General features: G+C 41.5%; 1 protein-coding gene across 2 annotated transcripts in view; it reads left to right on the top strand.

The window, feature by feature from the left end:
- The first annotated feature begins 8,171 nt into the window (after positions 1-8,171).
- LOC127626135 (transcription factor MafG-like) overlaps positions 8,172-14,477 on the top strand; it is a 37,641-nt gene continuing 31,335 nt past the window's right edge. For both annotated transcript variants that reach the window (XM_052101711.1, XM_052101712.1), the window contains exon 1: positions 8,172-8,317. The gene's annotated coding sequence lies outside the window, so the exon portion shown is untranslated. The remainder of the gene's footprint in view (positions 8,318-14,477) is intronic.

Genomic DNA, 14,477 nt, shown 5'->3' on the forward strand with positions numbered 1-14,477 from the left:
GTTTTTGTTCTCATTCTGCTCTAGGGGCGGCTGTGGCTCAGGTGGTAGAGCGGGTCGGCCACTAATCTCAGGGTTGGTGGTTCGATTCCTGGCCCACATGACTCCACATGCCGAAGTGTCCTTGGGTAAGACACTGAACCACAAGTTGCTCTCAGTGGCAGGCTAGCGCCTTGTATGGCAGCTCTGCCGTCATTGGTGTGTGAATGGGTGAATGAGTCACAGTGTAAAGCACTTTGAAAACCACTAAGGTTAAAAGAAGCGCTATATAAGTGCAGACCATGTACCATTTAAAAAAAAATACAAAATTTGAACCATTCATTGAAGCTTTCAGTTGTTAAAATCATAGTGATTTGAACAGACACTAAGTATTAAACTTCAATGTGTCACTCGTCCTGCAGTGTTTGTTCAGCCCGAGGCTATTTCTAGCTGAATTTTGTAGATGTTTTGTAGAGGCATGTGTGTCGCTCTAAGAACAGGTGCCTGTTTTAGAAGCTGACCGTCAACTTCTGAAGTTGCTTTGACCTACAGGTCAAAGGTTATGCAATATCAGAATGAAAAGAGTAGAGCAAACATGAAAGATCAATGCAGTTAATGTAGGATGTACTAAAACCTGCACCGCAACACTGCTACTGAATCTAAAGCACGAGACATAAAGTGCATCCAGTGTAGTCCGATTCCCAAACAAATGACTCCTAAGGGCCGGTTCTCCTAAGTCATTGGTTCCCAACCCTGTTTCTGGAGGCCCCCCAACACTGCACATTTTATCTGACACACCCAATTCAGGTCATAGAGTCTTTACTAATGAGCTAATGAGTTGAATCAGGTGTGTTTTATTAAGGAGATATCCAAAATATGTAGTGTAGGGGGGCCTCCAGAAACAGGGTTGTGTAACCAGTGTAGTCCGATTCCCAAACAAATGACTCTTTAGACCCAGTTCTTTTTAATGCCATGTCTTCGTTGCTGCCAACTGCTGACATGAAAAACTTTATGAACAAATATTCTGTTTCTTAATTTTTTCTGTTCTCTAATAATTTTCTACCGTCCAGGAAGTGACATCATTTTTGGTGGGTAAACAACAGCAGTGGATCTGGTCTGGTCTTTGATGTTTTGTGGTATTTAAAAACCACATTGACTTTGTTATGTTTACGCCTCTCGTCCACACTGGACCAGAAAATACTCCATTACTGGCGTTAGGAACTGAAACGTGTACATGACCTCTTCTTCAACACTTTTTCCATTCTGTTTGATATTAAAAGAGAAATCTGTATGAAAGATAACAGTCGAGCATGGAGCAATGCTATCTTTAGCGCTTTATTTACACCATTATGTTCCCTTCTGTTAATATTCTTGCCATTGTCAGAATAATCTGTGTGTGAAGAAGTTCCTGAGCTCGACCAGAGCATATTTCTGAAACACTTCCTAAAACTACAACACAAGCAGATTTGTTAACAGTAACAGGGTTCAAAAGGTGCATAACAGGAATGACTGATTACAAAAGCGGAATGAGAAACATTAATGTCCTCCGGCTTGTGGAATGACGGGAGCACAGGATTAGTTCCAGCGTTGATTAAAAGCGTTGCTCTTGTGTTGTGCGCACTGACTCTCAGGTCCACTGTTTATTTGTGTCTGATTGAACGTCGAGGAGACGCTAAAAGACATCTATAATCCTCCTTTTATTCCAGAGGTTATTCCTGTTCTGGCTCTCAAACGCTGATAACTCCTCGCTCAAACGCTGTTTCAGACATGGTGCATCATGTTCTGCCGCTCTTCCACAAACACAATCACAGGTTTTACCTCATCTTGACAAACACCTTTTTTAAAAGAGCTTTTGGTGAAATATTTGTGTTAACTGGTCAAAGAAGTGTTCCGGGTTAAACACAAGTTCAGCTCTGTGGAGTAATACAGAATATCATTTGGAATCGGTCCTCATTTTGTGAAGTTTACGGTAATGCACTTACAATGGAAGTCTATGGGGCACATTTTTTTCATGTGTATTTAATGCACCAAACACTATATTGACATATAAAAAAAGGGAAATGGTAAATCTTTTTTCACTGGGTCATGAACTGGTCAGATGACATCATAATAGCTTGTGATGTACAATAATGAGATCAGGGCGCATATATGAAAATACACAGAAATATTAGTTCACTCTTTAAATAATCTCCCCATAAATAAATGTCCTCTTACGTTCAACTGCTTTTATATTTAGCAAACTTAAAATGTGTAAATATTTGTATGAACATAAAACGATTCAACAACTAAGACTGAACAAGTTTCACAGACATGTGACGAACAGAAATGGAATAATGTGTCCTGAACAAAGGGGGGGTCAAAATCAAACAGTCAGTCTCTGGTGTGAGCAGCTGCATTAAGTACTGCAGTGCATCTCCTCCTCATGGACTGAGGTGTCTGAGGTGTGAGATGTTCCCCCACTCTTCCACCAGGACACTTGCAAGTTCCCGGACATTTCTGGGGGAATGGCCCTAGCCCTCACCCTCCGACCCAACGGGTCCCAAACGTGCTCAATGGGATTGAGATCCGGGCTCTTCGCTGGCCATGGCAGAACACTGACTTTCCTGTCTTGCAGGAGATCATGAACAGAACGGGCAGTATGGCTGGTGGCATTACCATGCTGGAGGATCATGTCAGGATGAGACTACAGGAAGGGAACCACATGAGGGGGGAGGATGTGTTCCCTGTAACACACAGCATTGAGTTTGCCCGCTCAGTCCGATGATGCTGTGACACACCGCCCCAGACCATGACGGACCCTACACCTCCAAATCAATCCCGGTCCAGAGTACAGGCCTCGGTGTAACGCTCAGATGTCCTTCCTGTCTCCCTGTAGTGCTGTCTTAGGCGTCTGACAGTACGGACATTGTGATTTATTGGCCTGGCCACCTCTGCAGTCCTCATGCCTCCATGCAGCATGTGTAAAGCACTTTCACGCAGATGAGCAGGACCCTGGGACTCTTTATTTTGGTGTTTTTCAGAGTCAGTAGAAAGGTATCTTTAGTGTCCTAAGTTTTTATAACTGTGACCTTAATTGCCGTCTGTCAGCTGTTAGTGTCTTAACGACCGTTCCACAGGTGCATGTTCATTAATTGTTAACGGTTCATTGATCAAGCACGGAAAACATTATTTAAACCCTTTACAATAAAGATCTGTAAAGTTATTTGGATTGTATATATTATAACGTGTTTATGTCATAATTATTAAAGCTCTGTGATGTTTGTTGTGGTGTGCATGAATGTAATGTAATGGTGATTGAGAGATATTCCTCAAAAGTCTGTTGATAAATGGATTTCAAAGGAGCTTTTTCAATAAAATAATGTACAAACTTTTAATCAAGCACAAGTTGCTTATATTCAGAAAATAATCATTTTAAAATATCAGTAACAATATAATCATTAGTCAAATAAGTTTTCATTTATCCCAACATAAGTCACATTTCATGGAGTCTGCCACCATTTAAATAGATCGATATAAACATTGAAACCACATTTCTCACAAATGACCACTAGATGGTGCCATAAACATGTGACACGTCCCATAGGTTGTTTGGCTCGTCAGCTTAAACAGAGAGTGAAACAGGAGCCGTCAAACGTGTTTCATATTTGATGCACAAGGCTTTATAGGGTTAATAAGATAATAAAATTTGGACTATCAATCGATTACATTTTTTAATCAAATGAATTACATGACATGCTGGTTAATTAATCGCATACATAATTATTTACTGAGAAAGACCCCTAAATAAAGATAATTCAATATAAATAATACATCATAAATAATTGTAAATATAAAAAATATAATATTACAAATAAGATTTATAAAAAGATATGTTGCATTATTGTGGCTGACGAGTAAAGCATTGATTAGACCAAACCAGAAGTGTCTTTAGAAGTAAATATTCTGTAGTTTGTTTTATTCAGTACTACAGTCCACAGCTGAGTTGGTGAATGTGTCCCGTTCTCACATGACGCGTTCTTGCATACCATCTGAGCTATTTATAAGTGTTGCTTTATATATGCTTCAGGCGGATGCTTTCGGAGCGTCTCACTGGTTCTGAGCATCATAACGCCACATTTTTAGGAAACTCTGTCAAGTTAAAGGTGCTGTAAGCTATTTTATTCCATGGAAAGGTGTGCAAAACAAATGTCCTACTCTCTGAAAGATATTAATGACATAAGTGTCATGAGATATCTCACCGGTCTCTGTGACAGCTCTAGACTCTGTAATGACACAATGACACTTTCTGTCTGTCAATCATTTAGTGTGTTCTCATAGTGTTGTAGTTGCAGATAATTATTGAGGCATAATGGCATTTTTATGGCATGTTGTTCATAACAGTTGTCAGTTGAGGGCGCTGTTGTGCTGCTGTTGTTCTTAACAACCGTTTCTACTCAATAAAGCTCATTTGGGATCTTTGGAATGTTGGTTTTGGGAAGTGGGGCTGGCAAATCCAACGGCTCACTCTCGTGGAAGTAGAACAGCTGAAATCACTAACAGCACCTTTAATCCTTAAAACGTATAAATTGCGTCTTGAAATCCTCGTTTCTGTTGTGCTTCATGCAGCTGTCAATAATGCGTCTTGTGTGACTGTCTCTCTCTCTCTCTTTGTCTGCGCCGCCTGTGAGGCACATTGACTGCCCCCTAATGACACGGCTCACAAAAACAACAATTGTAACTTGTACTTCAAGCTCGCTTCGACGCTAGAAAATCATGCACTATTATTGCAAAATTAGCATAGGGGTCAAGAAGCATGAGTTATATATGAACTGCACATTCTGCTTTTAAAACCTGTCTTTCCCCATAGACTTCCATTTGAAGTGCCTCTGAATGTGATATTAACAAGTCATTGCCTGTTATAATGGACAGTATGCAACATATGCTGAGCTCAGCCTGGAACATTCCTTTAAAATGAATCACTTTTGCTGTCTTAAGCGATTCAACATACCAACATTGATTTCATGTGAAAACATCTGACCAGGTTTTTCCTGAAAAGACTTCCCATTCCTCTCTGGAAGTGTCTACGAGACGTTATAAATGTAGTTTGTTGTAGATACATTTCATTGCTTTATCGCTGTTAACACCGGGAGGAAGGCAGAACAGAGAAGTGTGTTTAAACTGATATTTTATCTTTGCAGTACAGTCGTGGTTGGGACAGAAGAGGAAGAGCTCCTCTAAACCACAGTGAATCATGACATTTAGTTTCCTCCTGCGGACTCACCGAGTCTGAACACACAACTGATGCAATTCTGAACTCCAGATCTTCTTCAGGTTGACACCTCTCATATCCTCACTGAATATAAATATCTCACATTTATCTGGATATATATATATACATCATGATGGCGGTGTGGCTGGCCACCTCGGTGTGGAGCCACTATTCAAACTCTGCTGCCTTGTGCTTCACAGAAACCTGGCTGAGTGAAGCCATTCCAGACAGCACGTTACATCTGCCGGCTTCCAGCTGTTCAGAGCGGATCGTTAACGGGGAAAGCGAGAGGCGTGGAACATGCTTTACATCACTGAAAGTTGGTGTACAGATGTAACAATGTTAAAGAGGATGTGCTGTCCTAATTTGGAAGCGCTGTTTATTAACCGTTAGCCTTTCTACTCGCTGCGGGACTGTTCCTTGTTTATTCTGGTGAGTGTTTATATCCCGCCACAAGCGTGCGTGAACGCAGTGCTGCAACAGCTGGTTGATCAGATCACAAACACGGAACAGCAATACTCCGACTCAGTTATTATTATTCTGGGAGATTTTAACAAAGCAAATCTCACACGTGAACTGCCCAAATACAGACAGCACATCACATGCCCCACCAGAGACAGGAACATACTGGATCACTGCTACACAACAATAAAGGATGCATATCACTCTGTCCCTACGGCAGCTTTGGGACTCTCTGATCACTGTCTGGTTCATCTTCTCCCGACCTACAGGCAGAAACTAAAATCTGCTAAACCTGTAGTAAAGACTGTAAAGAGAGGACCAATGAAGCAGAGCTGGAGCTACAGGCCTGCTTTGACTGCACTGATTGGAGTGTTTTTGAAGCTGCAGACACCAATCTGGACGAGCTCACAGATACACAGATCGCTTCGTCGGGCCAAAGAGGAGGCTTACAGGGGTGGGGATACAGTCTTGTATAATCAGGCCAGGAACAAACTGAATAAGGAAATCAGAGTGGATAAAAGGAGCTACTCTGAGAAGCTGAAAAACAAGTCTTCAGCTAACGACCCTGCATCAGTGTGGAGAGGCCTGAAAGACATCACTAACTACAAGACACCATCCCCAAACCTGTAGTGGACCAACAGCTGGCTGAATGTGTTTTACTGTAGATTTGAAAGGCCCAGTCTCTCACCCCACAGCCGCTCTGACCTTCAGTTCACACAAACACCAACACCTCCTGCAAACCCCCCTAGTTTGTGTGTCTCTCTGTGTGAGTGTGTGTGTGTGTGTGTCTGTCTGTGTGAGTGTGTGTGTGTGTGTGTTTCTGTCTGTGTGTGTGTGTGTGTGTGTGTGTGTGTCTGTCTGTGTGAGTGTGTGTGTGTGTGTGTGTGTGTGTGTGTGTGTGTGTGTCTGTCTGTGTGAGTGTGTGTGTGTGTGTGTGTCTGTCTGTGTGAGTGTGTGTGTGTGTGTGTGTGTGTGTGTGTGTGTGTGTGTTTCTGTCTGTGTGAGTGTGTGTGTGTGTGTGTGTGTGTGTGTGTTTCTGTCTGTGTGAGTGTGTGTGTGTGTGTGTGTGTGTGTGTGTGTGTGTGTGTCTGTCTGTGTGAGTGTGTGTGTGTGTGTCTGTCTGTGTGAGTGTGTGAGTGTGTGTGTCTCTCTGTGTGAGTGTGTGTGTGTGTGTGTGTGTGTCTGTCTGTGTGAGTGTGTTTGTGTGTTTCTGTCTGTGTGAGTGTGTGTGTGTGTGTGTGTGTGTCTGTCTGTGTGAGTGTGTGTGTGTCTGTCTGTGTGAGTGTGTGTGTCTGTCTGTGTGAGTGTGTATGTGTTTGTGTGTGTGTTTGTGACTGTGTGTGTGTGTGTAAGTGTTTGAGTGTGTTTGATTGTGTGTGTGTTTGTGTGTTTGTGTGTGAGTGTATATGTCTGTGTGTGTGTGTGTGTGCGTGTGTCTGTGTGTGTGAGTGTTTGGGTGTGTGTGTGTGTTTGTGTGTGTGTGCGTGTGAGTGTGTGTGTGGATGTGTTTGTGTGTGTGTTTGTGTGTGTGTGTCTGTGTGCATGTGAGTGTGTGGGTGTGTATGTGTGTGTATGTGTGTGTTTGTGAGTGTGTGTGTGCGTGTCTGTTTGTGTGTGTGTGTGTGTGTGAGTGTGTGTGTTTGTCTGTGTGAGTGTGTGAGTGCGTGTGTGTGTGGGTGTGTTTGTCTGTGTGAGTGTGTGCGTGTGTGTGAGTGCGCGTGCGTGTAAGTGTGTGTGTGTGTGTGTGTGTGTGTGTGTGTGTTTTTCTTTCTGCAGAAAAACAGCAAATAGAAAAATACAATTCATAAAAATATATAATTTATGTGATAACAGAAATTAATAAAATAATTGTTTAATATTCATGTATAATGTTAGTTTTAATTTTAATATATATCTATAATGTCCTTTCACAATTGTAAATTCATTTATACAATTAAATGGTCGATATTTCACCCATCAGTGTTATGCCGGTATTTATTAATATAAATAGCGTACTTTATTAATGTATTGATTTATAATCATATATGCAATGTATAATAAATATGGTGTTTTATTAATCACTGAAACAAGTTATAATAGTACTATTATACTATATACTATATTAGAAATATATATAATTATGTAATATATTTGCTTTAGTACTATTCTACACTAATGCTAAATATAAAATCTTATGATATTTAATCATTGTTTATATGCTCAAACATGTATGACTGACCAGGCGACTAGACGCTGCTGTAACGCGTCGCGCTCGACGCGCGTTTTAAAGGGCTCGCCGTGCTGAATCATCACGATCAGGTCATTCCGCTCAAACACACACACACACACACACACACACACACACACAGAGCCATGTTGACAGCGAGCAGACAAAGGGCTCATCGATACACACTCACACACCCTCATCTATGATCGATCACCCGCCGGTGGCCGTTCTGATCGGATCAGATCGTCGCTAAAGATGAAACATTTGCGAAATCAGCGGAATTTGTGTTGTGTTATAAATAGTGAGCGTGTGTCTCTAGTAAAGCTGAAGTTACACGCACACACGGATCTCCGGATCTGTGAACAATCGGAAGCTGCCGCCTCATCAGAACCGTCAGCGCTGGACGCGGATCGACCCGGTTCCAGGTACCGCGCGCTGTTATTCTCTTTCATTTGAGAAGAAGTGAAATCTTTCTTACTAATAAGTGTTGAGGTGGTACAGCGGTGCTGTCAGATAGTAATAGCGTAGTATCGATCGATATGGATCGTTTGAACAGACTGAGTTCACTACCTAGTGAGTTCACTACCTAGGCAGCAGATTCGGTCCGAATCATCAACAGCCCTTTTAGGCATCGTAGACACGAAAATAAATAACAAATAAATGCTGCCTTGTAAGGGAACATATAAGGTTTTGTAGCACAGCGAGTGTTCATTTGTCTGGGAAGACGCTAGAAAAGTACCGAAAAGTCCCGTGTACATGACGGTAATAACACGGTATTATGTTATACAGCATAATACACCGACATGGGTACTTCTCACTTCAGGATATGCCAACCAGTATGCCAGCTGAACACCATGGTATTAGTTTACTTTGACTATTGTTAGTTATTGTCATGTCCTGTGTGATTCGAAGTGAAACCAGTTCCCCGGTTGTTTCCTGCTGATCGGTTGTGATTCGTTAATCAAACGGATTTAATTCCGTTAAACGTGGATCAGAAAGAAACGCGCTGAATTCGCATGATGTCAGCGTGATTTGAGATTGTCAAACGCTATTAACGGGAGGATGCTGATTCATCAATCGCTGATATTTGTTTGACGCGTGCCCGCGCGGGCACCGGGGCGTCATGGCAACACGGTACATTCGCGCACGCGGGAACGGACAGCTTTCGAGGCACGGAGAGAGCGCGTGGATGATCGTTCAAATCGATAATAACAATAATAAATATCCTTCTGTACAATTTCTTGAGACCCGATTGGTGTAAATGTTGTAAATGTGATAATAACACTATATAAATCATAATGTGATTATTATATACAAGGACTCTGGACTCAGAAAGGTCAAGCGTGATGTTTTTAATATGGTAAAATAATAATAATAATAATAATGTTCGGTTCTAAATGGCTTTTTACTTCCAAATGATCACACAGATCTGTTCAATGTTTAATATCTAGTCGTGATCAATTGGATTTTATATCAGCCCATAGAAAGAGGACCGTCGAGTGAGTGACAGAAGGGGAACAGCATTTTTGAGCATCAGGTGCATCAGTTGCATTTTTGGGAATATTAGCATATATGCATATATTTATTTAATGAATGTAGCAGTGCACTGTGTGATTATTGTATTCATATACAGTATTATGGTATTTATATGGTACTCCAAGTCATCTCAAGAACACTATGGTATAGATACAGGGTCAGATGTGTTACCATGGTAATTTGGTATACTATAGTACTGAATGATTATTATATGCATCAATTATGGTATTTATATGGCTCTAAAAGAACACTATGGTAAAACCTTGTACCATCGTCTTTGACAGATTATTGTGGTACTGTGAAATTGGCCTTGTTGAGCCATTTGGACCCTTTTAAGAGCCGGTTTTACATTATTAACCGGAAATGTCCCAATCGAATTCCAGCTAATTGTGATAGTGGTGCAATTAGAGTCTGCAACGCTGTGTTTGAGGGGTGTAATGTGATCATGTCTCCATCTTCACTGTGCGCTGACTGATGCTGATGAGGGGAAAGCTGCTGATGTTGGACCTGTGTAAACACGTGCATGATTGAAGTTGTGAACAGGAGAGTTTTTGTCTTTAAGGCTTTCTGTGGAAGTGCTGAGACAACTGAAACACGGCCTCTCGCTTGACAGATGGTGTTTGCGCTGTTGCTGGTGAACTTTCTGCTCAGTGAAAGAGTGTAATGTGATGTTGCAAGCGACTGTAGACGTGTCTCCCCAAGGTTACTCTTAAATAAAGGTGTAAAACACTGTGATCTGTTTTGATCAGTGTAAAGATGAAGGCTGTTCTTGCAGCTTTCAACATGCGACACTTGCATCACCTACAGAAATGTGCATTTACAGTAAGAGTTTTGCAACAGATTGCAGTTTCTCTGCTTCCTCTTTTTAACTAACGGGTCGTTTGTTCTCCTTGTTGTCTCTCTCTTCCCCCAGAAGAATATTCGGCGGCTGCATCAGCGATCGCAGCAGATAGTGTGTGTGTTTGTAGCTGTTTGGTTTCTCTGATGAACACACGATCTGTCTGGTTAGATGTGATGTTTACGCTGAGAGATGTGCTGAATTGTCATCAAAATAACGTCAAATTCTAGTGTCCAATTCTCTTTGATTTCCGAGTGAAATATGACCCTCACGTGTTCTTGAGATTCACCCCATTCGTCTCTCTCAGCAGGAAGGAACTCACAGCTGCTCTGAATTTGTCTTATTTTGTCCAAACATGCTTCATTTATGAGGATGAGTGAGGTAGATCTCATGGGAGTTTGTCGGTGTGAGTGATGAGTGTTTTGTCTCTGCTGGAGGACAGGTGTCCTTCAGGAAGCGGACTGTCTCTCTCTATTCTTCTGTTTAATTAATATCTCTCTCTCTCTGAGGTGTTTGAGGACAAATGAACATTGTTCAGTATTCAGCGGCTGGTTTAAAAGCGCTGGAGATGAGCTTGAGATTTATTACCTCATGTGAGGGAATCGCTGAGCTGTACACACACATGGACATTAAACATCTCTTTAAACGCTGCGTTATGATGCTCTGCTCCAGAGCGCTGGTGCTAATGCCAAAAATATACAATATGAAATGATGCAATGCTTCTCTTGTTCAGTATTCAGGAGCTTTGTGCAGTCGTACAAACTTTCACATGCTGTGTTTAGGAAACTTTAGGTTTACAGATGTACAGTGAAATCTTATAACCTGAAAGAAATAATGACTAATCCAAGGTGAAGTATTCACAGTGTTAAACATGAGCGAGATGAAGTACCCCAGCATTATGTTGACCCAGTTTATTTACCCCATTAACTGTAAATAATACATTTATGTCTTTTAGTATTGTGGGCATTTCTAGTCCAGTGTTTCCCAACCTTTATGGATTATGAAATTTGGCTGAAGATTAACTGTCAAAAAATATTTGCGATTATGGTTATAATAAGTTGCCAAACAAATGATCACGATTATGATGAGTAATTGTCTCTTTTAGGGCTTTCACGATTAATTGTCATGTAAATTGTCATATTTCTTAAGTCTTTTTTATATATTTAACTTCAAATATATAAATCAAATAATAATATAGGGATATATGATTTACTTTTAAGGTTTTAAAACTATATGAAAGACATGAAAAATTATATTTTAAATATTAAATTATTTCTAAATACTTAAAATATGTCTCTCTTTTTGGTTAACTTTAGTTTTGCTAAATTTTATATGTAAAATAGTTTTTTAGGAACTCATTAAAAATATATTTAAAATATATACAGATGAGCCAAAACATTATGACCACTCACAGGTAAATAATGCTGGTCCTCTCCTCACAAGGTCTGTGTAGATTAGATGGTGAGCGAACAATCAGTTCTCGTAGTCGACGTGTTGAACGCAGAAGGAAAGACCTGAGCGACAAGGGCCAAATATTTATGGCCAGACGACTGGGTCAGAGCCCCCAATGGGAACGTGACCTTGGAGCAGTGGAAGAAGGTCGCCTGGTCTGATGAGCCCCATTTTCTTTTACATCACTTGGACAGTCATGAACGTGTGCACCGGTTACCTGAGGAAGTGATGGCACCAGGATGCATTGTGGGAAGATGACAAGCCGGTGCAAGGAGTGTGATTCTTTGGGCAATGTTCTGCTGGGAAACACTGAGTCCGGCCATTCATGTGGACGTCAATTTGACACGTGCCACCAACCTAAACATAGTTGCAGACCAGGTACACCCCTTCATGGCAATGGTGTTCCCTGATGGCAGTGGCCTCTTTCAGCAGGATAATGCGCCCTGTTACACTGCACACATTGTTCAGGAATGGTTTGAGGAACATGATGAAGAGTTCGAGGTGTTGCCCTGGCCTCCAAATTCCCCAGATCTCAATCCGATTGAGCATCTCTGGAATGTGCTGGAACAACAAGTCTGATCCACAGCAGCTCCACCTCACAACTTACAGGACTTGAAGGATCTGCTGCTAATGTCTTGGTGCCAGATACCACAGGACACCTTCAGGGGTCTTATAGAGTCCATGCCTCGGTGGGTCGGCGCTGTTTTAGTGGCACACAGAGGCCCAACAGCATATGAGCCATGGTTTGGTTCATCCGTGTATGTTTTTATGATATATTATTTTATATTATGCAATAGTAAAATATTTATCTCCTATCCTATCTTCACTTTCACACTTTATTTTAATGCTCTTTGATTAAACCCACAAGTCTCTGTTTCTCATGCAGCGACACCTACATCATTGTATCACTCATAGTGTAAGTGTGCGTCATGTGTGTCATTAACACTGCGTAAGAGCCCGTCATGACCAGGAACATGTGCCATCGCATGATCGTTCAGAGTGATTCTGGGGCTCTTCGCATTCACTATCAAAGGTTATATTTATCTATATATATGTTCAGGGGAGTTTGCCGTGAGCATCAGAGCTCTTGAGAAGTGCTTCACAGGCTTTTCCGGACAGGAGCTGATCTGGCAGTGCTTCCCAAAACAGTTTATTTCCTAATATCTATGTACAATGCAAAGCCATAAGCATATAAGACCATGATTGCTCCCTATTTCTGAGGTTAGGTCAATGCAGCTAGTATTTCTTAAAATAGTGCATTTATTAATCTTTAGTAACCAGTTAATGTTACTACTGTAAAATCGTAATAAATATTAGTAATGGAGGGTGATTATGTGTAAAGCATGATAACTGCATCTTGTTGAATTTCCAACATTTTCCCAACACCATAATATTAATGTGTAAAAAGGGCAATAATAATCTCGATATTGTGCAAATATCGATGCAGTGTCACGAGGATGCCGGAATATCATGAAACTTTCACATATCGATATTTTCCCACCTCTAAATAATACTGGTCAACAACATCAGACTGACATGTGGCATTATGAGACATTTAGCACTATGGTAGGGTTTTTTTTTTTGTTGTTTTTTTACTCTTTGTCAAGTTCTAAATAAACTGAAAATGGTATAAGAGGAAGTAGAATATATAAAGTTTTGACTGGATTATTCAAAAATTGTCTTTATAATATGGTTACTAAATAAACATATATTTATAGATTTTTTTAGAAACTTTACTGTAACTTTATCCTGATATTAGTGTTGTCAAAAGTACCGGTACTTCGGTACCAAGTCGATACTAAAATAAAACAGATGTAACGGTACCATTGTGTCTGCAGAACAGTAGCACCGACTCAATCCGGTACCAGCACGCAGTATGACTGTGACAGGACGGAGCGCGGGTCATGATTCTGCACACCGGCCTCTAATCACACTAATCAAGTCTCAGAGAGAGATAAAGGCCGACTGAGACTGCAGTGGGAGAGAGAGAGAGAGAGTTACGGGCAGCTGTCCGACACCTGTGTGTGTGTCTTATTGGTTCAGTTTTATATTCAAATATAATTTATATTGTCAAGCCGGTTCTTGCCTCCTCCTTTCCATTAATCCCTTTATACTGATGCCGAAATCCGGGAAGGTGGAGGGATGCGCCGTAGTGGAGTTTTTGCCACTAATATCCACCCCAAAGGAGCAGCCGCGGCCATCCGCCGGAGGACGGAGGAGATCGGCCGCCTGGAAGCGGAGGAACAGCTGCCGACCGTGAGGGGAGGAGGGGCTCCCAACCAACCGCCTGGAGTGGTTACCGCTGCCAGTGGCGGGAGAGACCCCTAATGTCCACCAAAAACGCGGCGGGGCGTTCCGTCCACCAGGGGCCGGAGGACTGCCTCTGATCTTCCCAGGGAGGCGCGGCTGTCATCCATTAGAGGAGTGGAGGAGTGGCCGAGGACCAAGCTACAGCGTATCAGAGAACCGCCGATTAAGTGGTTTTTTTTTCCTCTCTTCCGTTGGCCTTTCCCTCTCTTAAAAATATTTTTTAATTTGGCATGATCGCCGTTACGGCGTGTAGGTGCCACACTTTTTTCTGTTTCCCTCCCCTTGTCTCCTCCCTCATCCAGGTAGACGGGATGACCTGCTGGCAGACGGGGCGGAAGAATGCTATGACATGTTGAAAAACTATATTTTCACTTGTTAAAATGTTTAAGAATTTATTGATTAGACATAATTTTGTTGATTAAATTAAATTCAACTTTAATTATTAAAAT

The sequence above is a fragment of the Xyrauchen texanus genome, chromosome 32 (assembly GCF_025860055.1).
Source record: "Xyrauchen texanus isolate HMW12.3.18 chromosome 32, RBS_HiC_50CHRs, whole genome shotgun sequence".
In the NCBI taxonomy this organism is placed as follows: Eukaryota; Metazoa; Chordata; class Actinopteri; order Cypriniformes; family Catostomidae; genus Xyrauchen; species Xyrauchen texanus.